The sequence below is a fragment of the Pantherophis guttatus genome, chromosome 1, assembly GCF_059756535.1.
Source record: "Pantherophis guttatus breed Tessera chromosome 1, ASM5975653v1, whole genome shotgun sequence".
In the NCBI taxonomy this organism is placed as follows: domain Eukaryota; kingdom Metazoa; phylum Chordata; class Lepidosauria; order Squamata; family Colubridae; genus Pantherophis; species Pantherophis guttatus.
In genome coordinates, this window is record NC_142063.1 from 121,359,392 (window position 1) to 121,386,970 (window position 27,579).

The 27,579-nt window shown below is 38.2% G+C and overlaps 1 long non-coding RNA gene across 3 annotated transcripts in view; it reads left to right on the forward strand.

Annotated features, from left to right (window-relative positions):
- The window catches only part of LOC148116553 (uncharacterized), a 43,120-nt gene extending 16,382 nt beyond the window's left edge, over positions 1 to 26,738 (forward strand). For 2 of the 3 annotated variants that reach the window (XR_015731094.1, XR_015731096.1), the window contains exon 4: positions 25,820 to 26,738. This is a non-coding gene — a long non-coding RNA (uncharacterized LOC148116553). Of the gene's footprint in view, positions 1 to 15,763; positions 15,917 to 25,819 lie in introns of those variants that run through there. The other variant, XR_015731095.1, reaches the window with a different exon arrangement.
- The last annotated feature ends 841 nt before the right edge of the window (positions 26,739 to 27,579 follow it).

Below are 27,579 nucleotides of genomic sequence, written 5' to 3' on the forward strand. Positions count from 1 at the left end.
TTATGGCTCACCTTCTGGCTTCTGATTTATCCCCTGGAGCTGCCAAAGGCCATTCTCTAAGTCAAATGAAGCAGCTGTGCAGATGTTAGGTGCTTGGGAAGAATTGCAAGTCTTGTCCATATATCCATTCTCTTGAATTAGCATTTAGTTGCCCTTAGTTGCAGTGACAAAAAGGCTGTCCTGCCACCATGTCATGTCAGAGAAAGGTTCAGCTGCCAATTGAGTTAGTTTCTACATGTAGGATAAGAGGAAGGCATCATATTGTTTGTCTGTGGCAAAAAAATGTTTTGGGCTGGTCCTGCAGCTGCCTTTGATAAGACTTGAGAAAATTGCTTTCAGCAGTTTCCACCAGACCTGGCTAGATGTTTATATTGGAATCAAGTCAATGGTTTTAGAAACATTGACATTGTCTTGACATCTACTCTCCAGTTATAGCTCAAATGTGTTTTGCTTTTAATTTGTCCAGTGACATCTTTTCAACAGGAGTCCTGGCATTTGGAAACTTATGGCCACATCTGGCACTTTATATGTTTATTTATAGTTTTGATAATTCCACCCAATCAGAAGACCTAAGCAACTTATAGATACACACATACACACTATATGAAGCCAAAATACATCCCACAGAACGGATGCCTCTAGATGTCAACTAAAGTTAGAATAGATGAAATAAGGCTGTTTTAATGGTGTTCTGAAATACTATAAGAATTGGGACTATGAAAACGTCTGGTGGTCGGGAGGTCCAAACTGTGAAAGAGACAACAGAAAAAGCCTACTGTTTCACTCATGTTCCATGATCTGTTGCTAGTGTTGGTGATGGTGGTGATAAAGAATTCTTAGGTAGCCTTCTTGAGATGTTCTTGCCAGATGGGCATATCATGTCACTAGCACTTTCACATACCACAGAACCCAAGTATTCATTCCAAACAGGCATAATGACAAGGATATACCTTGGCAGCCTGCAAACCTTCAGAGAAAGCCTTTTATTTCCCACCTTATCTTACAAACTAAAGTAAAAATATCACACCACTGATATTTTCTAAAAATATATACCTAGGACCCATATAAGACTAGAGTCATTCTTGGAATTTAATATTGGAGTCTGCTTCATTTTGCACTATACCAGGTTCCACGTTAATTTTACATTTTAAAACATATTCTATATCAGGGGTGTCAAACTGGTGGCCCACGGGCCGGATGTGTCACGTGCAGACCACACCCACCCCAGCTCCGCAAAGGGGGAAAACATAGAGCCGAGGTGGCGCAGTGGTTAGAGTGCAGTACTGCAGCTACTTCAGCTGACTGCTAGTTCAGCAGATCAGCGGATCAAATCTCACCGGCTCAAGGTTGACTCAGCCTTCCATCCTTCCGAAGTGGGTAAAATGAGGACCCAGATTGTTGGGGGCAATATGCTATTTAGTATACTGTCTTTGGTGTAAGCCGCCCAGAGTCCTCAGAGAGTGGGCGGCATAGAAATATGACTAATAAATAATATAATAAAATAAATTGTGAAATGTCACATGATGGCAACGTGACGCTGCAAGTTTGACACCCATGTGCTATATGATTAAAGAATTCAGTTTTCTAAACTGTATTCCCAAAAAGCCAACTTCAAAAGAATAAGTATGGAGGAGCTATTTTGAAGTCATTCTGGAATTCTATACTCAATCATCCAGTCATTTGATTGTTTTTGTTTTAATTCAATGAACAATGAATTGCTTCACCACCATGCTTCATAATTGCCTTGCGGGTTGTGGTTGAACACTTTATAAAACTTCATGAGAGGAGCGGGTACAATTTTAGTCATTTACAAGGTGACTCCAGTTGATATTTTCTACATGAATTTCATTACATTTTGTGCAAATCATACGGCGTCCAGATGAGCCCACACACATTGGAATCTGTTTCCATAGCAAGCACAGAGTTTTCTCATTTGCAAAACAAACCCACAAATTCAATTATGAAGATTTTAAAAAATAAAACATGATTATTACTCAACTAATACCAGCTGCTTTTTAAAAAAAAATAACTAAAATATCTTGCCCAAATCTGGCAACTTCTAAATGTGTTGGACTTCAACTCCTAAAATTTTCAACCAATGATGGCTCTACATTTTGGGAACGGCTACCCAACTCATTAGGAAGACATCTGGGTGAGGAAAGCTGTTCTAAACATTCAGATTTGAAAGCACATGGCTCTAGGCAACCAAGAGACCAAATCCACTATTATTCAAGGAAAAGGTCCCATCTCTTTATGAGGCATAATGAGCTATCAACTGCTTTTTCAATCTTTCTAAAAATTAATACCAATTCATTTCTTAGAGAGGGAAAATCAAAAAGAAAATATCTAAAGATTGTGTACATTTTGGAATCCAAACTAGCCGTACCATTTGATAGGTGGAGCAGCATGAGTCAAGTGTAAAGCATAAGATGACAAATTATGAAAATAAGAGCCCATTTGTCAATCATTAACAATTTATTATATTCTATTGTTGCATTTATCTTACTGACTATTATTCTGGCATTTCCAAAGTCAATATTTGTCCATCCTGTAGGGCCATTAAGGCACTCTCACTCTAGCTCCACTAATACTATAATCTTATAACAATATTTTTTTATCATCATGGGTTTATCTGCCTTGTCTTGGGCTGTTTATGGTGTGATTCCAGACAGCAGCCCTCTTTTTCTGATCATCTTTTTAAGGTGAAGGTACACAATAGTAGATATATATATATATATAAATAGCCAAATAAAATTAAATAAAATATTTTAGAAGGAAGACACTAGAAACCATTTGGTTTCATAAATGTACCAATGTCTTCACATTAAGACAACAAACATTCCATTCCAGCAGAATTTTGGGCTGCGTTCAAAATGCCAGCCTGCTGATATGGCACACTATCATCTCTTTTTATGGACTGTGACCAAAAGTAACACTGTAACAGAGAAGATAAAGCATGTCTCACTGCTTAACCTGCTGTGAGAGAGCAACTGAACAATTGGTGAAATAATATCTTCCATTGGGTCAATAGTTTGTTTGCAAAGGAGCAACCTTCTGAACTCGCACAATCTGAGTTTGTGTAATCTCAATTTTATTCAGAGCCCAAATAAAATAGAAACCATGGTACATACGCCCTGTTAATGGTTGGAGCTGCTGCTGTTACAGTAAAGGGGAGAAAGCTCTTGATCCTTCTGACAGCCTGATGCTTTTAATAGGCATTAGGATGCTTTCAGAAATAGTGGTATGTTGATTATTATTTTTTACCTGCACTTTTTCATTATATGTACTTCTTCAGATTAATGGAAAAGAAACTGCTTTTGAATTGTTTTCCCTAGGAGCAAGAATATACTCTCAAAATTCTTGTGGGTGGGCAAACAAACCAAGTTAAATTGTTTAGATGATTTTATATATATACTTGCACTATTAATCTCTAATATATGGTAGCCTGTCAATTACATTGGAAGAGGAGGAGGTGTCTCTGTAATTTAATAATAACTTCCTTTAATGTTGCAGATTAGACATGCAAAACCAAGTAAAATTAGCAACTTGAGAACTATTCTGCTGTTAAACGTTTGTTTTTAGTCCTTAGGATTTTGCATTGTCACCTTTTTAATTACAGTGTATGAAATACAAAACAGAAAAACATTACATTTTTAACTGGCACAAGTTCTGTGAAATGAATGGGTGCCTACCAGACATGAAATCCAGCAGGTTCTGACAGGTTCTGGAGAACCGGTAGGGGAAATTTTGAGCAGTTTGGAGAGCTGGCAAATACCACCTCTGGCTGGCCCCAGAGTGGGGTGGGAATGGAGATTTTGCAATATACTTCCCCTAAGAGTGGGATGGGAATGGAGATTTTGCAGTATCCTTCCCCCAGAAATGGGGTGGGAATGGGGATTTTGCAGTATCCTTCCCCTTGAGTGGGGTGGGAATGGGGATTTTGCAGTATCCTTCCCCTGCCACGCCCACCAAGCCACACCCACCATGCCAACCAAGCCATACACACAGAACCGGTAGTAAAAAAATTGGATTTCACCACTGGTGCCTACTTTCACTTAACAGGAACCAGCATGGATTTATACTATGCCAGACTGACCTTTTTTTATAATTATTTATTTTTCCACTTTTATTATTTTTATAAATAACTCAAGGTAGCAAACAGATCTAATACTCCTTTCTCTTCTAATTTTCCCTACAAGAACAACCTGTGAAGTGGGTTGGACTGAGAGAGAATGACTGGCTGACTCTTGTGCCTAAAGCGAAACTAGAACTCACAATGTCCTGGCTTCTAGCCTGATGCCTTAATCACTAGACCCTTTAGAAATCTCCCTAGATTTTTGGAATTACACTTCAGTTCTGAATAGCAACCACCACAACAACTAGGATCTGCCATAGGTCCCCTGGCCAGAAGAAATAGACCATATTGATAATGCTGAGATTCTGACAGCACACAAAATGATCTCCATCAAAGTCAGCTTCCTGGCTCTCCACAGTTATACTAGAGTCTTACCTTTCATCTTTCTTCCTCAAGGCAATTGGATTATTTGCTGCTTGAAGACTGAGTCCTTAGTCCTCCTGGCCTATATGTTGTATTTCTTCCTCCACTATCTTCCATGAACATGCAGAGATTTGATATTGATATGACTGGATTGGCGTCCTTAAATGATTTTGTGGGTGACAAGCAGAGGTGGGTTTCAGCAGGTTCTGACCAGTTCTGGAGAACTGGTAATGGAAATTTTGAGTAGTTCGGAGAACCAGTAGTAAAAATTCTGACTGGCCCCGCTCCCATCTATTCTCTGCCTCCCAAGTCCCAGCTGATCGGGAAGAAATGGGGATTTTGCAGTAGTAACCTTCCCCTGGAGTGGGGTGGTAATGGAGATTTTATAGTATCCTTCCCCTGCCATGCCCACCAAGCCATGCCCACCAAGCTATGCCACGCCCACCAAGCCACACCCACAGAACTGGCAGTAAAAAATTTTGAAACCCACCACTGGTGACAAGTTAAACTTTCACAAGCTCACTGATAAACAGCTTCTTAAAATGATTTAGAATCTTAGCATTCACTTACTGTTGTTGCTGTAGGTTTTCTGTAGTATAAAAGGCCTAAGGATTGGCCATATCTCAGATTGCACATCTTGTGATGCAAGTACTTGGTGGTTCAGCATACTAGATTGTGGATCAGATTTTGGTTCCTTCCATTCCTTGAAATGATTTATGAGCCATGTCTCTTTGCATGTATGATATGTGCTTATAGTTGATTGACACAGTACATTGCAGGATATTACTTTCTCTTTGCCCAGGTCCCATAGCTGCTTCTATTGTCACACAAGGTTTTCTGGCATATCTAGAAGATCCTCCTGAATTATGTCATTTGAGAGTTTATATACTGGAGAAATTACTTTTCTGGGATGAAAAGATTGTGTGTGATTTTGAGATGATGGTGAGCTATCTGCATGTGAGAGAGGTTGAAAGAGAATTAGTTTTCAAAGGCAGTCTATGGAGATTCTCAGTCATCCAGGTCATGGTCAAGGTGCTTTTCTCAAGAGGCAACTGGACTTTCTGGTTTTTCTTTGAAGATTCTCATCCAAGAAGCTTCTTCAGCTCTCTTCACCATCCAGTCGGAGCTGAAGAAGCTTCTTGGATGAGAAATAAAACGTCTTCCATTTCCATTTCCAGATCCCCGCATAAGTGGATAAGTGGATATCTGCATTCCTGTCAAACAGACAACAAGTAGTCAAAATAGGGAATGCCCTATCAAACCCTGCACCTGTTAACAGTGGTGTCCCCCAAGGCAGCTCTTTATAGTTTACATAAATGACCTTTGCAATCATATTATAAGCAACTGCATTATCTTCGCTGATGATGTGAACTATTCAACACCACCGACAATGCTGCTACCCTACAAAGAGACCTTGACTATGTGTCAGAATGGTCAAACAATTGGCAGCTCCAAATCTCAACCAACAAATGCTCTTTCTTACACATTGGCAAAAAAAAATCAGAACACCAAATACAAGTTGGGCGGATACGACCTCATAGACGACCCTCACTCTGTCAAGGACCTTGGAGTACTCACTGTAACAGCATTGCCAAAAGGGTATTAAGAGTTGTTAACCTAATCTTGACAAGCTTCTTCTCCGGTAATATTGTGTTACAAACTAGAGCATACAAAACCTTTGCTAGACCAATTCTCAAATACAGCTCATCTGCCTGGAACCCGCACTGCATATCAGACATTAACACAATTGAGCGAGTCGAGAGATATTTCACGAGAAGAGTCCTCCACTCCTCTGCTCACAACAGAATACCTTATATCACCAGGCTTCAAATTTTGGGCTTAGACAATTTAGAACTACGTCACCTTTGGTCTGACCTAAGTGTAGTACACAAAATTATCTGCTACAACATCCTACTTGTCAATGACTATTTCAGCTTCAACTGCAATAATACACGAGCACATAATAGATACAAACTTAAAGTAAACCACTCCAAACTAGTTTGCAAAAATATGACTTCAGCAACAGAGTGGTCAATGCCTAGAATGCACTACCTGACTCTGTGGTTTCATCCCCAAACCCCCATAACTTTAACCTTAGACTGTCTACTCTTGACCTCACCCAGTGGTGAAATCCTCTGCGGATTGCCACCAGTTTGCTACCCGCGCATGCATACCAAAAGCACACTGTGTACACACGCATGCGCACTGTACACCAAACATGTGCTTTGTGCAGAAAAAGGAGACTTAACAAGGTAAGTAGAACAGCGGGGGGAGGAACAGCTGTGCCGCATGATTTAGATTCGCTAGAAAGCAGAATTTCCTGCTTTCTAGTGAATATAAATTGCGTGGCACAGCTGATTGTCGGAAATACCGGTTCAGTCGAACCGGTAGCTTCTATCACTACCAGTTCAGCCGAACTGGTGGGAACCGGTAACATTTCACTCCTGACCTCACCCCATTCCTAAAAGGTCAGTAAGGGGCGTGCATACATGCCTACCGTCCCTGTCCTACTGTCCCCATTTCCTGTATTCATAATCATGTTTATACTTATATCCGTTATCTTATACGTGCTTGACAAAAATAAATAAATAAAAAAATAAAATAAAATAAAATAAAAAAATAAAATAAAATAAAATAAAATAAAATAAAATAAAATAAAATAAAATAAAATAAAATAAAATAATAAAATAAAAACCAGAAAGCCCAGTTACCTCTTGAAAAAAAGTACCTTTGGGATTTTCAAAGGGAGAGTGAAGTAGAATGAAGTAGGGTGGTGTAAGAAAAAAATGGCTGGCGAGATACAATCCTTGAGGGCTAGTGAAATGACAGGAAAACAGGAAAACTATCAGATTGATCAGACAACATTAAAGGAGAGTCTCTGGATTGTTTTGGGCTGCAACAAGAACAGTATGCTAAGAGAGAAGGTGTTAAGAGTCTTTGTCATTGCAGGAGGCTTCATTCTGGTACTACACTTTAGCTTGTGATATGAATGAGTTGTTTATTGTGGATTTCTCCACTCAGATTTATGGAACAAGAGAATGTGGGGGGCGGGGGGAGTATTTCTATAGCAATGGACAATGAGAGGTGACCATTGTGTTGGGCACCGTGAGTCTGCAGGAGAAGGGGGCTCCAATTTATTGGATAACAGAAAATAACAGAAAGTGTTTCTCCCACTACGGGTTTAAAATTCTGCATGTACAGTGCCACAGAAGAATTAAGCCGAATGACAGTAATATTTTTACTGTGAGGGAAACAGCGTGTGGTTTTGCCAAAATAGTCATACGGAAAATATTTAAGGTGAATACAGCCAGGCCCTATTCAAATTAAAGCTTCCTTGCATAAAACTGATGTGGTAAACATCCTCTTATGGCAAAAAAAAAAAAAAAAAAGCACAGCCATTAGTCAGACCTTGAAATGTTCAAAGTAGCTGTTGCCTCTTGTACTAACAGTATTCTCCTTAGACTGGAAAGGCTGGATTTTGGCTCAGCTATCCTGAGAAACAAAGGGTGGGGACAACTCTTCCATAAGAGCTCTTCTATTCTGAAAGGCAGAGGTCTTCAAACTTGGCAGCTTTAAGACTTGTGGACTTCAATTCCCAGAATTCTCAGCCAGCTATGCTGGTTGGAGAATTCTGGGAGTTGAAGTCCAGAAGTCTTAAAGCTGCCAAGTTTGGGGACCCCTGCTGTAAGGGGAAAAATGCTGCCAACCAACCTTCTCCACATCCAGGGAATTTGGGATAGTAGGGCTGGCATGGGGCATGGAAATCTTTTCTCAACTCCCTTTTTGCTTTCTCATGATCCATTCTTCTTCAGGTTGCTCACATATAATAGCCATTCGTTCAAACATAGGAACAGTTTATATCTCCACCCTTGCCCATCTTGGTTATATTTATATCTAAACACATTTGGAGAAGTAGAAGAGGTGACATAGTCTCAGGTTCAGCTGTTACGTCTTTAAACTATTGGCTTTATTTGTTGCAGTAAGAAGCCTTAATGTTAAATCCCATTTCCTTTGCCTTTCTCTGACCTCATTCTTTATCTTTCTTTCAATGATTTGAATGATTCAATTTTCCTTAGAAGTATTGAAGACATCTATGTTAGCATGCAACTTGCAGATTGTAATTATTCAGTGTTAAGAAATCAATTGTTTCTATGCCATTAGTGTATTATTTTTAAAATGTATTTGAGAACTATAGTTTCAGGTTACATTTCCTGAATGTGTCCAGTGCCTGTTTTTAATCATCTATGTGTGTTCAGTTCCAACACAATATGAGCTGTGGAATGCCTCAATTTATTACAAAAATAATATATACAAGTTGAGTTTAACACTTAAGGGTAGGGCCTTCTAAAGAAATTACTCTAAATGAGACAATTGCGTAATAAATTTCTGAAGAGTTGAATCCAATCCTAGATGGAGTTCAAACCTAGAGGGAACTCCAGAAGAGTAGATGGAAAAGAAAAATCTCATTTGTGGTTGAAATAAACAAGTTCTTATTTCCTGCAAGATGGCATCATGAATAACAGTAAAGTCTTTGAGCAAGACTTCCTGACTTCCCTAACTTCTTTCCAACATTCCAAGTAACCAAGATCTACAGCCACTAGATCTATATAAGAAACTCCATCCTGTTAGCTGGCCAAACTCATAAATTGATCAGCATATGCAGCTGTATATAGTTGCAATCAAGTAGATACACAGCCAGAAATGTTTGCAGAGACTCAATCCCCTAGTCGTTCAAAGACATGGTTTTCAATCTTGTGTGGTCTGGTGTTTCACATAACCACAATCTTCTTTGGAATTGTTCAACAAACATGTAATAGAAGGGGATGCGAAAAGTTTATGAGATCCAAGACAAGCTTCATTGGGCCTCTTCCTAGACATAACTAACAATTACTAACAAACAAAATGGAAACTGAAATAAAGTCAAGGAGTTACTTTGTCCCTTAGGGGTCATATCCAAATAATTAAACTATGGTACTTAGTTAAATAGCACCCCAAGTTACAAGATTCATCCCCATAGAAATGAGGCTAGTTGCAACATTTCAGTTCTAGGTGAAAAAGAATTAGCTATTCACCCAAGTTTGAGAATCTTAGTCACCATAGCTTGGTCTTAATTCATATTCTGTTTATCCTTGATTGTAGAGCCTGGTGTTTAAGTGGTTTTGTCTTTTAAAGATTATGTTTGCAGTTTGTTTTCCTGGCATGTACCCCTTGATCCATTGAAATGCAGGCGATTTTAAATATTTTTCAAATAAATAAAAATAAGCAAATTCCAAATTGACCACCATGTCTGATTAGTTCAAAGGGTGGGGGGTGGACCAGTTTCTCATTTGTCACTTTGCAAAACAAACAAAATTCTACTTTCTTTAATTCTCAGAAATAGTATACTAAATGTATCTAAAGCTTAGAAAACAATATTTCCAAAACAACATTAGGCATAGCTGTTGCTCAGTTTGACCTTCAGAATTAGCAGCAGTGGATAACTATGAAAATTATTTCAACCTCTGGACCTCAGGAACACAAAGGCAGTCTTTCTCACAGAGACTCTCCTTGGGTCACTGAATAAATTATGCACCAGGAGTCTATCTTGGCTGTGGAATCCTTCCCCACAAAACTGAGAAAAACACTGATAAGGTGAGCTATACAGTCCTTTTAACATTAAACTATTTACCTCCTCCTCACAAAGTATAATGCAAAGACAGCAAATATAAATTTTCATCTGGCGCCAGAAATACTATACATAAATACTGGCACAAGATGAGGCTTCCTTGGAAAATCATTCTTAAGTGTGATTTTTGCCTATGAAAAGGCTCTGTCTAAATTTATCATCTGCTCTGAATCAAAGAACTACAGAAGACAGTATTTTGTGTGAAATTCAAGTTGTTTACTCTTAGTAGAAAAAGTAGTTTGCTCTCTTTAGTAGGAAAATGAATTATCCTGAGTTATTAGAATATGAACACTTGAGTTTCTCAGGCAGATATGATGCCTTAATATCTAATCAGTATAACTGGAAGATCAGCACCCAACTATTGATGCATTCTTTTTAATCCTTTTAAGATTAAAACTCTCTGTATGAAGATGACACCTAGGTTTAATTCTATCTTGTTAGTTAGCTCCAGGATTACTTTGTAAAATGGTACAGCAGGTTTTGCTTTGGAGGTTACTTGATTGTTAGTTTGACAAGAGCAAATGTTAATTAGTGTAGAAGAAATTACCAAATAAAATGTTTAAGAAAATGAAAAGGAAGGATAGGAAAAACAAAGTTCAGTATAGCAAAATATGGCACAGATGACAACAACAACAGAAAGATTGTTTAAAGGGCACCGGTCCTGAACCTGGTAACCAAAGAAAGGTGGTGATTAGGAGGATTTGCATGTTAGAGCCCTGAAAAACCTATTTGAGATCTGCCATCTGGGAGCTGCTCAGAAAAGATTCCTGATCTTGGAATGTAAGGAGGGTCAGCAGTCAGACATAAGTTTGGGGACATCACCACCAAATCCTTGCAGGAGGGTGCAGCTAATGCAGAGTTTAATTAGGAAAGATCAGGTAGGTAATCAAATACTGTGAATGAATGTCACTTGGTTGAGCCTACAGAAAGGGTCTCCCTGCATGTGGCAGCTAATGCTAGTCTAATGAATGGCGAACTGAAACATGCTGGGAAATATATGAGCATGTAACTAGTATGGATCCCCAAGGATGGTGTAATTGGATTCTACAGTGGGATTATGATGGTCAAGGGAAGGTATAGCAGGGTATACTGGACAGCCATTTCAGGAGAACAGGAACACCCTTCCAACCATGTAACTAGGATTGATCCCCAAGGATGGTGTAACTGGGTTCTACACTGGAATTTTGATGGTCAGGAGAAGGTATGTTTGAGTTTGCAGCAATCCAACCAGCACACAAGTAAATAATTCAGCAGGATTCATTTATAGAAGAAACTTCTTTATATACAATAATATAAAGGATGATGCATGTATCACCCATGCAGCAGAAGCCAGAAGCCAGAAGCAGAATTCAGAATCCAGAAGCTATAATTCAGAAGCACAGAAGCAACAATAATCCTTATATACATATACAGTTCAGTCAAGCTAAGCCACAATCAGGCTCTAAGCCATCTCCCCTGGCTCACAACAGATCCTGTTTCTAAGTGAAAATAGTAGATCATAGATAGTACAATCTATTAATAGTAGATCACCAAACAGTAGATCACCAAACAGTTCCCATTGGCTGACTTGTTATGGCTATCCCAGCTCACAATTTTTTACACACTGACAAGGTATGGCAGGGTCTACTGTACAGTCATTTCAGGAGAAGAGAACACACAGGTCCCATCTAACCATTTGCCCCAGACCTGGACCCAGTTGGTAAGACTGTCAGGCATCTTGGTCTAGACTTTGTCAGTCTAGACTTTGAGGATCTGGATGAGGCAGAACAACCTCAGATTAAAATTCTATCACAGTACAGTTGCTTGTCATCAATAGACCTTGTGGCAATCATATATAACATCTGCTCTGGTAATCATCTGGATGAGGTAACACCATCACCCTTCCTCTGAAGGTATTGGTTCCTGACTTGGAAGTTTTCCTGAACTTATGGCTCTCTTGGTAAAACATCAGTTAGAAGTTACAGATAAGGGAATCTTTGCCCAGCTTTGGCCAGAGACTTACTTGGACCAAGACGCTCTAATGATAATGAACTGATCTCCACACAGTTTGGTCCACAGCAATATGTTGTAGATAGGGCTGCCTTTGGAGATGACCGAGAAATCACAGTTTATCAAAATTTGGTGACTGGTTTCATAACAGGTCAACTATTGCAGGCAAGAAGAACACCTGTTCTGAAACCATTGCCTTGATTGTTTCTAAGTCTAACTCAAAGTGTTGGTTATCACCTTTAAGTCCCTTTGTGGTACAACATTGGGAAATGTCAGCCAACATTTTGACAAAATAAAATATGCCATGCTGACCTGATCATTCTGAGAGGGGCTGTTACAGATCCTTCCACCTTATAAGATTCATGGGGCATTGGCCAAATTCCATTTGCATTAGAGAAATGAACAAATTTCATTGAAATTTACCTGGATCTTGGAAGTCCAGCTTTCACTACTGTTAGTGAACTGTTGTCCTATCATGCATGTCTCCTTCTCCTTTGTCCTTCTTATGCTGCAGAATGGGAAAAGAGTTCTTCCCCATTCAACATGAAGAATTATGCAGAGGTTTAGTGTGCTATCTAATTGGCTACCCTCTTCCTAATTTTTGCAGTGTAGTGGCTCATTGGTTAACATGCTGGGCTTGTTGCCTGGAAAGCCAACAGCCCAGATTCAAGATTTGAGTTCCATGCAACGGGATGAGCTCCCATCCTCACCTTGGCTCCTGCCAACCTAGCAGTTTCAAAAGCATGCAGATGTGAGTAGATAAATAGGTACCACTTTGGTGGAAAGATAACAGCACTCTATGACATCATGCTGGCCATATGACCATGAAAATGTCTTTGGATAGTGGTGGCTCAGTGGCCCTGGAAATAGAGATGAGCACTATTCCCTATAGTCCATAACGACTAATGGAGTAAAAATTGCAGGGACTCCTTTATCTTTCCCCCCTAATTTATAGACTTATCTGGCTCATGGTTTGCAGAGTCTCAATAAACCAAAAACCTGTTTGCAGCAAGCTGGCACACCTTATGCCCTAAAAGAAGATGAGTAGCCCTGTTTGGTTAGCTGGCAGAGAACTCCAGTCTAGTAGTATAATGGGATGATTTTAGAAGATTCCTATACATCAGCCCCTGACTCAACAATAGGAAATAAAGGTTACCTAAGTAATAGCAATAGCAATAGCACTTAGACTTATATACCACTTCACAGTACTTTACAGCCCTCTCTAAGTGGTTTACAGAATCAGCATGTTGCCCCCAACAATCTGGGTCCTCATTTTACTGACCTCAGAAGGATGGAAGACTGTGTCCATCTTGAGCTGGTCAGGATCAAATTTCTGGTGAATGTGCAGAGTTAGCCCTGCAGTACTGCATTCTAACCACTGCCCCACCATGGCAAGCCACTAGACTAGTAGATATCCTTTTCTCAAGCTTCATTGCTATTTTTAATACTGTTTTTAAAATAATGATATATCATTATGAGGACCCAGTTTGTGGGGGCAATAAACTGACTTTGTATAAATATACAAAAGTATGAAGGCTATTGTTTAACGCGTTGTAAGCCGCCCTGAGTCTCCGGAGAAGGACGGCATATAAATCAAATTTTAAAAAAAAAATTATATCAATGCCTAGAATGCACTACCTGACTCTGTAGTTTCTTCCCCAAACCCCCAAAACTTTAATCTTAAATTGTCTACTGTTGACCTCACCCCATTTCTAAGAGGTCTGTAAGGGACGTGCATAAGTGCACCAGCGTGCCTACCGTCCCTGCCCTAATATTCCTTTTTAGTCTTACTCTTTTCATGTATTCAGATTATGTTTATACTTTTACCTGTTATCTTATATATGCTTGAGAAATAAAAATAAAATAAAGTTTTAAAAAAACAAATGCAGTAGTAAGTATACAATTAAAAAAATAAACCTTCATACATTATACTTATTAAACAGAAAACAACAGAGGGAAAAACGAATGAAAAAATCCAATTACTGTCAACATAGAATTAATTCAGTCCTTCACTTGTCATTAAATCAAGCAACATATTTTTTCATCTTTTCATTTTTAAAAATAAAAAAACTTGTTAAAAAGTGATAAAATTGCTTTATCTTTAAATAAATTATTAATATTTATTTCTTTTTTTAAGGTTTATTGGGTTTTTATTTTTAAATATATATCACCATCAATACATGAACACTGTGGCCTCTGAGTATGGTTCATATTAATACAAATAACAACAGTCAATTATTACATTAATCAAACTTATATAATCCTAATATTAATGTACTTGATTATTTTAAAGTAGTTATTCAATATTTCAGTGTTCTATTCTAATGTCAATGATCCTGAACATACATAGTAATACCATCTCTCAACCTCTCAACTTTCCATCTAATTATTACTTATAAATATTTATTTCTTAACAAATTAAGAAAGAATGGAAATATTACAAAATGAAAAAAATACAAAAGACATACATGACTAACAGACTTTTCCAAAATAAGTAACAGATTCATAACAAATTCAAATATGAGCTTATATCTTTCCTTAATATCAAGAGGATTAGTAATGTTTTGCTGAATCCCAAGCTCAATAGAGCCATAATCTTCATAATATGACAAATTCTATATTTTCAGAACACACATTTAACTTCACATTTATGCCTTTATTATATTTTTTCCTAAATTTTATTAAGATTTACTGTGATCTGAAATCAAAACAAAGTTCTGGTTGAATAAGACCAAATCAAATGAGTTATTGCCCTGACATTTCTTGCAATGCCAGCACAAAAATCTGGTGTCCAACTTTTTAAAACATTATTTGAAAGACCCAATAAACACAAAATAATATTTTCTGATGAATTAATTTCATTTTTAAATCATAAATATGTTTTACATTTCTTAAACATCTGAATCTGTTGCTTTTTCAAGATTGGATATTCCATTTTTTTTTTGTTTTGCACTCTAATTAATGCAAACTTTCATGCTGTGTTTTAATTCAATATAAAATTGTTTGTTTCATTTCAAGTGCTTCATTTCTTAAGGTTCCAGGTAGCTCTCAAGCTGATAAATATCTCAGCCACACTGTTTTGTCAGTATGTGTTTCCACTGTATATTTGACCAGCAGATGTTATGGGGAATCATGTTGAGAACATAATCTCTCAATCATTAAAAAAATAAATAAACTGATTTAAGGAATTTATCTCATGATTCATCCGGACAATCCAGTAGAATATCTTTTCCCTACCTATCCCCATTTCTATATTTGGATTATACTACACCATCAATTTCAAAATGAAAAAGGTCTTCTGCAGTCACGACCTAAGCCTAAGACTGAAAATCAGGCTTGTCAGATGTTACATCTTTTCTATACTGCTCTATGTAGTGGAGAGTTGGTCTCTGACAGAAAACCACTTGAAAAAACTAGAAGCATTTGAAATGTGGATTTACAGACGGCTGCTACGTATAAACTCGGTTAACAAAATCACAAACGAGGAGGTGATAAGCCGCCTGGGAAAGCAAAGGGAAATAATCAAAGCCATTAAAAAGCGAAAGTTAGAGTATTTTGGACATGTGATGCGACACCCAGAAAAATACGGCATCCTTCTCTTAATCCTCCAGGGAAAAATTGAAGGCAAACGAGGCCCATGCAGAAGAAGAACATCATGGCTTCAAAACCTAAGGGACTGGTTTGGACAAAACTCAGCAGCACTTTTTCATACGGCTGTTGACAAAAATAGGATTGCCAACATGATCGCCAACGTCCGACATGGCACAAGAAAAAGAAGAAGCTGCTTAATATACAAATGGTGAAAGGATGGAAACAAAGATTCCTACTTTACTATACTTGGACCCTAAAACTTGGGAAAGTTTCAGAAAGGGTTATACACCGGCACCCTAAATAACATAATAAAATTTGCTCCTGGTCACTCACACCTTAATCACCTGTCAGTTGGACTATTGCAACATGCTCGACATGGGGCTGCTCTTGGAGATCATCTGGAAACTTCAATCAGTCCTGAATGAGCAGTGTAGGGAGTTATGTGTACATCTCACTATGCCCATTTAACACTGCTCTTTGGCAAGTTGTACCGGTTTCCAGTAGGTCTTCCTACTGATTATCACCTTTAAAGACCTACGTGGCACAGGATCAGGTTCTTTAAGGGAGCACCTTCACCTAAGAAACAAATCATAAGTTATAATCATGTTATGTTTCATTTAACAGTGATTCACTTAATGACCAAATGAGAAGTGACATCACAAGTTCATTGTAATCACATGATTTTCTGCTTAGCAACTGCAGCACGTGGCAGCAGAATTGCTGGTGCTGACTGTGGTCACCGAGGGCTACCTGTAATTTGTCTTTGAAGGTAGATAATAGGGATTAATTTTGAAATTCTTTTTAACATATACGTTAGTCTCAATGTAATATTAATTTTAATTGCATTAAACATGCCCAAGCTTCAGTGGAAGTTTTAATCATTGAGGTATAGCAACTAAAATCATAACTATAGATTTAGAAATATTTATTGTACATGTGGTATATTTTAAGAACATATAAACCCAAGTATTTTATAGAGCCTGTAAATCCCAATTTCATACACGTTGTTGTTGTCAGTTGCGAAGTCGTGTCTGACTCATCGTGACTCCATGGACAACGTTCCTCCAGGCCTTCCTGTCCTCTACCATCCTCTGGAGTCCATTTAAGCTCACGCCTACTGCTTCAGCCACCTCGTTCTCTGTCATTCCTTTCTTCTTTTGCCTTCAATCTTTCCCAGCATTAGGCTCTTCTCCAGTGTGTCCTTCCTTCTCATTAGGTGGCCAAAGTATTTGAGTTTCATCTGCAGGATCTGGCCTTCTAAAGAGCAGTCAGGGTTGATCTCGTCTAGGACTGACCAATTTGATTGCCTTGCAGTCCAAGGGACTCACAGGTGTCTTCTCCACCACCATAGTTCAAAGACTTCAATTCTTTGGTGCTCAGCTCCAACTTTCACAGCCATACATTGCAACTGGGAAAACCATAGCCTTGACTATACGCACTTTTGCGTGCTTTTTGCACTAGGGTGGGTCAAATTTTTCAACTTTCAATTTCAATTTTCAAACATTAGGGGTGCTCAAAAGTTGGAACATGCCTTGGGGATTGTAAAAATATTTGGGTTACTTTAATATAATTTAGATATGCTTGGTAAGTAACTACATAAATATCATTTTTTTTCACATTTTTTTTCACAGTAGTCATCACATATTGCAAAGGTAGCAAATTAGACTTTTTCCAATTGAAATTGAATTAAATTCCAACCAAACTATATTGTGGCACAACTTCAACAATCTTGGTAATAATACTAAATAATCCATACTAAATAATTATTATCCAAAATAGCCATAATATTATCAGCATATAAAAACAATTTATTTTCCATATTAGCTGCTACCACACCCATTAATATCTTGGAATTATCCAATGTGAGAGGCTAAAAAGTCAAGAACCAGATGAAAAATTAAGGGATACAAACAGCATCCTTGATTACTGCGAGAATATGACTTAATGGATTGAGAATGGATTCATAATGACATTGGCCATAGGGTAAAAATAACAATTTGTAATCCAATAAACAAAAGATGGCGAAATCCCATATTTCTTACAGCATACGTCACAAATTTAGTCTGAAACATCAAAAGCTCTTTCAGGGTCTAATGAGATTATATCAGATGGCTCTAATTTATCAGGAATGATGTTCAAAATGTCAATTGCGGTATTCATTATTTTCAGATGCATGTCTATTTTTTTTTTTAAACCATGCTGAGGTAAGTTATGGATGGTGTTACATTTTGTAACCTTCTGGATAATGCTGCAGTTAATAGTTTGGTATCCATGGTAAACAAAGATACAAGCCTGTCATTTGCACATCTAGTAGCATCTTTCTCAGGCTTTCTCAGGCAACGATGCCCTTGATGTGATGTCTCGCTGCCTGGAGGCCGTGCGGGTCTGGATGGGGAGGAACAGGCTCAGACTCAACCCTTCCAAGACTGAGTGGTTGTGGCTCCCGGCGTCCCGATATAGTCAGCAGGTGCCATCGCTGACTATTGGGGGTGAATCTTTGCCCCCCACAGAGAGGGCTCGCAATCTGGGTGTCCTCCTGGACACACGGCTGTCTTTAGAAGAACATATGACGGCCGTGGCCAGGGGGGCCTTTTATCAGGTCCGCCTGATTCGCCAGTTGCAGCCCTTTCTGGATCGGGACGCCCTGCGCACGGTCACTCATGCCCTTGTTACCTCCCGGTTGGACTACTGTAATGCTCTCTACATGGGGCTCCCCTTGAAGAGCACTCGGAGGCTCCAACTGGTCCAGAATGCGGCCGCGCGGGCGGTTATGGGTGCTACCCGTTGCGCCCACGTGACACCCCTCCTGCGCGAGCTGCACTGGCTCCCAGTGGTCTTCCGGGTGCGATTCAAGGTGTTGGTTACCACCTTTAAAGCGCTCCATGGCATAGGACCCGGGTACCTTCGAGACCGTCTTCTGCCACCAATAACCTCCCACAGGCCAGTTCGCTCCCACAGAGAGGGTCTCCTCAGGGTGCCATCGGCCAAGTCATGTCGGCTGGCGACACCCAGGGGGAGGGCCTTCTCTGTGGGAGCCCCAGCCCTGTGGAATGAACTGCCCCTGGAAATTCGTAAGATTTCTGACCTCCGGGTATTTCGCTGCGACTTAAGACCCTATTGTTCCGCCAGGCTGGGTTAGCAATATAATTTTAAATTGGATGTTTTAAATTTTTGGGGTTTTAAATTAAGCCAAATTTATTTAATATTTTTAAATTATTTTAAATTGATGTTTATTCTGTTTTTTAATTAGGCTGTACACCGCCCTGAGTCCTTCGGGAGAAGGGCGGTATAGAAATAAAATTATTATTATTATTATTATTATTTAATATTTCTGTAAAAAAAGGCTTCATAAAACAATGGAGGGGCTATAGAAAATTAGACAATTTCTTGTAAACCAATAAGTCTATAAAAGTTCTATATATTGCTTTCCACATTTTGCAATGTGAATTTTATCTGTAATTTCTTTTAATAACTGGGTTATGTCTGGGTTTTTTTAAAAATTTATTGACAGATACAGTTAATTTCAGTATTTTCTCCCAAATTAATGATTTGTTGGTCAGTTATAAAACATCTCCAATTTGTATAACAGTGTATAAAAATATAAGATTTCATAATCAATATATTAATATTAGTTTTAAGTATAACTAACCATTGCTAGCCTAACTTTAGATATTTCTTTGGATTTCCTTTGTTTGTTGTTTGTTTGAACAGTCAATAAGTTTTCCTGATTCCCAATAGTTTTGAATCATACATTTCAAAGATTGTTCAGGTAGTATCTCCAATTTAACTTAGCTTGCTAAAAGCACGTGATATAATTCAACTGTGGGATTTCTAGCATAAAGTAAAATGAGTCTTTAACAGCTTTTCCAGCTGTATGAGATTAAAATCTCCAGGTCTCTTTTCTCCTGAAGCAATGAAAATCCATGAATTCAACTCTCCCCCAAAGTTTAAGTCTTTTGTAGAACCCTCCCCTGACTTTTTTATTTACAAAATGCAGGTTTTATTCTTAATATAATCTATAAAAGAAGAGTCTACTTTAAGGAAGATATTCAGATACCATGTGGTAATTCACAGTTTTAAATTCCAAAATGTTCATTTGTGACTGGAAGTGACTCAAATAATCCAAAGCCTGATCCATCGAAGCAGGAGAAATAAAAAATAATAAATCTAATCTAAATCAGTTTTCATGTGCATGGGAAAATAAAATATATTTCCACATTTTAGATTACGGGTGTCAAACTCAAGACCTGGGAGCCAGATCCTGCCTGCAAGGTGGCTAGATCTGGCCCTGGGCCACCCTGGAAACAGCAAAGGACCGGCCTCTGGTGCCTCTTTCAGTGAAAATGGAGTTCAGGAGGGCTGTGGGCCCTCTCGAGCTCCATTTTCGCTGGCAGAGGGATGCAGGAAGCCATCACAGCCAAAAATGGAGTTTGAGAGTCCATTTTCACTGGCAGAGAGCTTGGGCCACCACAGGCGCCCCCAACACGAGTGACGCCGAACTGGCCATGCCCACCCACCACCCCCAAAGTCAAACACAACCCTGATGTGGCCCGCAATGAAATTGAGTTTGACACCCCTGTTTAAGATAATAGAAAATGCCAAATATCTTTTATTAATTTAAATCCCAATATATATGCTTGGGGCAGTTCTTCTAGCTGAGGATCTTGGATTAGGTGGAAATATAATTGATTTCTGAACATTGCAGACAAGTCATAAGTTTAATAAGTAGCAAATACTGTGTCCCAAAAAAGGAACTTTAAAGCAATGAACATGGGCCTAAATTAAAAATAATAGATAAAATAAACCTAACACAAAAAAGGTGATAAAAAAGAAAACACCCATGGCAACTTTACTGACATTTGGGGGAGGGGGCGGGAATCTGTCTTAGACCTCTGGTGTGGCTTGTTCATAGCCCTCCCACCTATCTACCCACCTCCCACAGAATAAAAGTCATAGAAAAATAAGTTTCTATACTCTTATGCTAGTAATGGGAGTTGAAAGAAAGGTGAAAAAAATGTGAAAAGCAAGCTCTTTACTCATCAGATAACACAAGGTCTCTAAAAGGACTGGATGGCATCGTAAATTTTTGCATCTCCAAGAGAAAGACAAAAGATTGCTGGATATGAACAGAAATATTTGGCATTCTTGTTCCTTGATGATGAACACAGCACACCCCAAATCCAAGCCTCTTCTTAAACTTAAAACTTGCAAAGGAAAGCCTGGATAAATCATTATTTTACTTCCATGATGTTTCAATTCAGTCATTTGTTTTGAAAGCTGTAGAAGACTGTCTGTGGTGCTGAGCACCAGGAATGTAACCATTATAGGGGAAGATCTTTGTGAAGGATTGCCTCTTATTCATTGGTGGGTTGCCCCCAGTTCGGACCGATTCGCAAGAACCGGTAGTAAAACCGGTGGGAGGTCCTGCCCACTGCCCCGAATGTCATCACTGGCGATCTGCACATGCGTAGACACTTCTGTGCATGCGCAGAAGCAAGGTGCGTGTACGAGCAAAGCTAGCGCGAGCACGTGATCCCATTGCGAACCGGTAGTAAAGGTAAGTAGAACCCACCCCTGCTCTTATTCTTCATCTGTAAGCACCAGTATCTCGATTTTAAAATCAGTTGGCAATGAGAAGATTTCCTGAATAAATTGTAAATTAACAAAGGCTTCTGCTGCTCTTCAGCCAAAGGTAGCATCATTTTTTTGAAGTTTGTTTGGAGTGAGTTGCCCTTCAGCTTTAAGTAATTCATTTTGCAGGTTTGCCATGAGTTTATCATAAGAGTCTTCCTGTTTTCTGAAATCTTAATTCTGATTTCACAGGAAAATCATAATTGTTCTTAGACTTTCATCATTTTAAATGTTTCATGGATCCCAGATGTGCCCTTCTTCAAACTTGTAATCAGCAGTCCATCTGTTTGGACAGTGACTGAAATTCCACCATTAATTCCCAGCTCATTATTCCTTCTTGCTGAGGTAGTGATGCATCTGGGGTTAATGTTGCCATGTCCAGAATCCAAGGAAGCAACTATAACCCTCTCCTGTCTTTCCAGGATTTCAATTTAGTCCATCTGCGCATCCAGCTTTTCTCCAGCTCCATCATCTGGCACCTAGCAATTGCTCTTGATGACCAAGGAGAAACATTTTCTTCATTTTACAAGGCATATCTTTGAAATGATGTTGTATCTAAGTTATTAAAGCAATCTGAAAGCACAATGGACATTAATCCATCACCATTCAGCTATGTTTCTGAGCAATTTCATTGAAAGAGTTGGGATAAGGTGAAAAAAGGCAACTGCCTAGGCAGTGAATAAAATTAGAATTGTAGTCAGAAGCATTGCTAGGTTAAATAGATTGACACAATGACCAATTAAGACACTTTTTGGTAATAATAATGGAAGGAGCCTAAATCTCCTCTCAACTTGTAATCAATTTTGTGATTTTCAGCTTCTTATATTTGCATTTTTTTTCTAAATGCACAGCCTATTTTTATCCTTTCAATAAATTATCTTGCCGTTAATAATATTTTCTTTCATTCATCCCTATAGCCAGAGCAATTTAAACAGAAGAATTAGAAACCGAAGCAGTATTAGAAATTGATCTGGCAGATCAAATACTAATAAACATTTCAGTCCAAATAAGTTGCTAGATTCTTTGTGGGAAATTGTATATATTTTCTGGAGTCTAATAGACTGACTTTTTGGGCTTATTGGCATTGTCATACTACTGGATCAAATTGAATCTTTATTATAGATGTGGACCAGAATAATAGTAATATGATGTGCAAGTGATTATAAGAGGAGGATATATAGTTTAGCCAGGATAGTATAGTATAGTATAGTATAGTATAGTATAGTATAGTATAGTATAGTATAGTATAGGATAGGATAGGATAGGATAGGATAGGATAGGATAGGATAGGATAGGATAGGATAGGATAGGATAGGATAGGATAGGATAGGATAGGTGACCTGATCTTGGATCTTGGCCCAAAAAGGAGGTCCAGGCTTCAGCAATTGACCAAGTGGTCAATTTCATCAGAGAGAGATTTGGGAAACTTATAGCTTACAAACTCCCAGAACAGCAGGACAAAGAGCCTGAATGAAGACCAAGGCCAGCTGCTGCATCACCCACTCCAGCACCATTGGCTGCTGCAGTGCCACTGGCCCTTGCCATCCCAGAAGATGAGATGATCAATGACCACTAGAGTTGAAAGTGAAGTTCAATGGAGAGGCAAAACAGTTGGGATATTTCCTCACCCATGTCTAGGACTTCATGGCAGAATACGGGCCAGACCTCTCAATGAATGGAGTTAAGGATTGTTCTTCCTTAGAGGTTCAAGCTGATAAAGGTCTATTACAGTAATACAGAAATAATACAAATCTTTGATTTATCTGTATCGAGCCAAGGACTTTAAGCTAACTACTTTTCAGTTGAGTATGCATGAAGCTTCTACTATTGACTGCAGTCTACTGTTATTGCTATTTCTAGATTCCTACTTAGACTTCATAGTGTTAAAAAAAATGGAAATAGATTTTGCAAAAGTCACAAACAGATACACCCAGAATGGTCCTTGAATAAGAGTCTGTACATGGGTGAGCTGCAAATTGCACGTCCCAGCCATCCTTTCTGTAAAGTTTTTGTTGGATTTTTGTTTGGAAATACATTTAAGAATTGGTCACTCTTAAACATCATTAAAAAAAAATCTTTCCAGAAAAAAAATACTGCCATATCTTTTATCTAATATTAATTTTATTTTTTCTATTGTTTATAGAGGGAAAAAATGAACTTAGATTCTATTAACATATTAGAGTTATTTGAGCGGTGGCCAGTTCACATCCATGAATCAATTTCTTTGTTGTTACTGAAAGTCCAAGAAGATGCATAATCTTTCCTTTGACCTAGTTTAATGTAGTGCAAACATTTTTAAGGCTCAATTCCCTGCTGGAGTCAACTTTAAGATTCAGGAAGGCTAAAAACAAAACAAAAGGACCCCCCTCCCCTTTCCAACTCCACTCAAAGCAATAATATTTAAACAGAAGAACGATTTTGGGGGCTGATTTTGGGTTTTGCTTAACCCTGTGACTTTTTGTTGCTTTTGTTGCATACATATCTGATTCTGCAGCATTCCTGGACAATCTCATTTCCCAATTTAAGAAGCTCCATGGAAAGAATTTCTGTATCATGTCTTCCTTTGGGGTTTAAATTGAAATTTGAGAAGGCAGGGAGGCTTCAAATTGATGGAAAAATGATTGTATACAGTAAAGGACAAGACACTCCACATACAACCCAGTATCATCTTGTATCCAAGATAAGGAGAATGTTATAAAAGTATAGAATAAATGTTTGACATGGTACTAACTGCACTTAGCTCCTGTTGCCAGTAAGGATTCAAGCTACCCATGCTCATTACGATGAGCCCAATAGGCTTAAGGAAAAGCAAGTTCATCTACCATATTGTTTCCCTTATGGGGAAGAAGTACATGCCAAAATGTTCAGGTTCATTTGTTCCAAGTTATATGGTTTTGCCTCTGAGTGTTGCTTTCCTCCGTACTGTCGCTATAGGACAATAAGGCTTCCTAGAGATTTCAAACTTGATTAATTTCTCCTGGACTTCTGATCAACTTTTTCTAGTGATTGAAGAATAGAAATAATTGGCACAGGGAGAAATTTTTTTATCCCACTTTTATTATTTTTATGAATAACTCAAAGCAATGAACATATCCTTCTAGTTTCCCACAACAATAGCCCTGTGAAGTGAATTAAGTTGAGAGTAGAATGACTGGCCCAAAGTCATCCAATCAGCTTTTATGCCTAAAACAGAACTAGAACTCACCGTCTCTCACTTTCTAGCCTTGTGCCTTATCCACTTGACCAAATTGGCTCTTGCATTTCTTGGCAGTCTCTTATTAAGATCCATACTTTTTTCTTGGATTAAGATTGGAAAATGCATGCATATCCTATGCCTTATAAATTTTAAAGTGGTGTGAATGCAAAGATACTCTTTTACTAGTATAGATTCAGAGTTTTGTAGTTGTCATGGAAGTGGATTGGAAAGCAATGTTGAAGCAAAGGTATGAAAAATAGAATCCTAGATTTCTTTCCAGTTTTTCCTAGCATTTCATTAAGATATATCTTATAATGCTCATTCTCACATCTTCACTGCAATTTCTAACTATATACTGTATATACACTGCTCAATAAAATAAAGGGAACACAAGCAGAAGACATCCGAGATCTGAATGAATGAAATAGCCTTATTAAATACTTTGTTCATTACATACAGTAGATTTGTGTTCCCTTTAGTTGTTTGAGCAGTGTATAAACTACTGTATGTAATGAACAAAGTATTTAATAAGGCTATTTCATTCATTCAGATCTCGGATGTCTTCTGCTTGTGTTCCCTTTATTTTTTTGTTTTTTCTTGAAGATGTTTAACTGAAGAAGCTTCTTGGATAAGAAGTGAAACATCATCATTTTTGAGACAACCATGGCCTGGATGACTGAGAATCTCAATAGAATCTATTTTTATATATTGAAAATATAAGGCTGAGGCATTATGACAGTTAAAAGTAAAACAAATGCTGGTGCTTTTTTATCTCTTTCTCCCATGCCTTTCTGGTTGCTCTACTTTTCTCTAACATAAGACTCGCTGACTTCTAAAATTCAAGGGAGAATGACTGTAATTTCTCAAAGGCACATGAGAAAATGGTATCCAGGTCAAAATGGTGATTGCTAAACTCCATTCATGCCATAAGTACATTCCCCAGTGTGGGATTAAATTGTAAAATAGTGACAGATTTCATGGACTAAAAGGTCAAGCACAAGAACTATCATTTTACTTTGATGGCTCGGTGTTGTTTCCAAATGGAATTAAAAGCCCAGCATAAGGATTCAAAGAATTGAGAGAATCATTGATTTAATGAGATTCCTTAAGATTCCAGTATCTGATATAGGATTGCCAGAGAGGCCTCAATTGTTCTTCCTTCTTTCTTCCTCTTTCTCTCTTTGCCAAAGTTGCAAGCTTTTTTGTTTATGAACGCCTGAGTTCATAAATGTCAATGTTTCTATTGCAGGGCTCCAGGATGCTGGCTCTCACCTCTTCCTGTGGAATTATTTCTGCCTTATCTCATACACAGACTCTGTGACCGAGATGATTCGACCAGCCAGCAATTGCCTTGTCTGCATCAACAACGACTTATCTGTTGGTGGAATCTCTGAAAGAGTCATAGTTGCAACCTAAGTATAGTGGGAGGAAGAGGGAGCGTGTGCGCACATATGTATATACAAAGATTTTGATATTTCAAGGGTTTCCTGCAGAGGCAATGAAGAATGTAGTTGTGGGGATGGTAATACACAAAGACACTAAACTAGGCTTTTAGTTGTCAAATGAGAAAATGCTGGGATTAGTTTCTGCAAATATAATATTTGCTGGATCTGTGCCACTGTTAGCTTTTCCAGTGCCTGGCTTAATGATGGCCCTGGGTACAACCAGCATTTGTCACTCTTCTCAAAAATCTGAAACTAAGTTGGATAGAGCCTTTTCCCCTTGTGGTTGGGCTGGCCCTGACGTGAAATTGAACAAAGAAAGTTGTTTTTAAAAATTACAAAAGTACAAAAGTTGTTCTAGAAGCCATCTACCCCAAAATCATGGTACCTCAGAAGAAGGAGGGGTAACTTGGGCCTACAGTTGCGGTGGCACAGTGGTCAGAATGGAGTATTGCAGGCTAATTCTGCTGACTGCCAGGAGTTTTTTTTTTTTTTTTTTTGAATACTTTATTGATTTTTTAAAAAAAATTTTTAAAAAAGAAAACATCAAATCTCAGGTAACATCTGAGGTATCGTGCGATTACATATATACATTATGTACACATCAAGTATCTTCAAATCTATCATTATTGGAAATAGACATATCCTTATAGTCTTGTTCTGTTATTCCACCATTTGTACCACCTTATTATTGTACCACAATAATAAATAAAATTCTAGAATGCGCAGAAATGGCAAAATTAACTAGTGTTCTTAAAGACGATGAGAATTTAAAATTTAAGGCAGTATGGGAAAAGCAGGAGTTTGATCCTGATCGTTTTAAGATTGACTCAGCCTTCCATCCTTCCGAGGTCAGTAAATTGAAGACCCAGATTGTTGGGGGCAATATTCTGCCTCTGTAAACTGCTTAGAGGAGGCTGTAAAGCACTATGAAGCAGTATATAAATCTAAATGCTATTGCTATTGCTACAGTTTCCCTCACCCTAAGCCAGTAAGACCAATACTGGCTTGTGGAAAGTGAAACCCCAAACCAGGTAGAGAGCACAGGATGCCTATCTCAGCATACAAGACTAATACATTGCATAAGACTAAGAGAAGAAACAGAGAAATGATTTAAAGAACCTCATTATGAGAGAACACAGAATTTGAAGATTAATGGGTGCGATTGTATTTCTCCCCTCTCGCTTGCATGTCTCTGTCTCTGTGTTTCACAGTGATTCAGGATTTTAACATTTCTTTCTTGCTTCTGAAATGCAGCCAATTTTCTACTCAGTGGTTCCCAGAAAAAGACTTACAAATCCTGATATTTTACCCAGAGGGTCAGCCTCTCTTTGAATACATTCCCTTTTTTATATTCAGATGGAATTAACGTTTTGCAAATTTCATGGATCTGGACTCACCTGTTCCCAACCTGCTCCAAATGGGACTATTTAAAGCATTCTAATATTGCTTCATGGGTAGCCTATAGAGGCTTACCCCTTACTTTTTAAAAACTTAAAAGTTCAAAAGGACAATAAAATCTTTAATTTGAACTCAGCTTCTATCACTTTATGGACTGTGCTTTTCA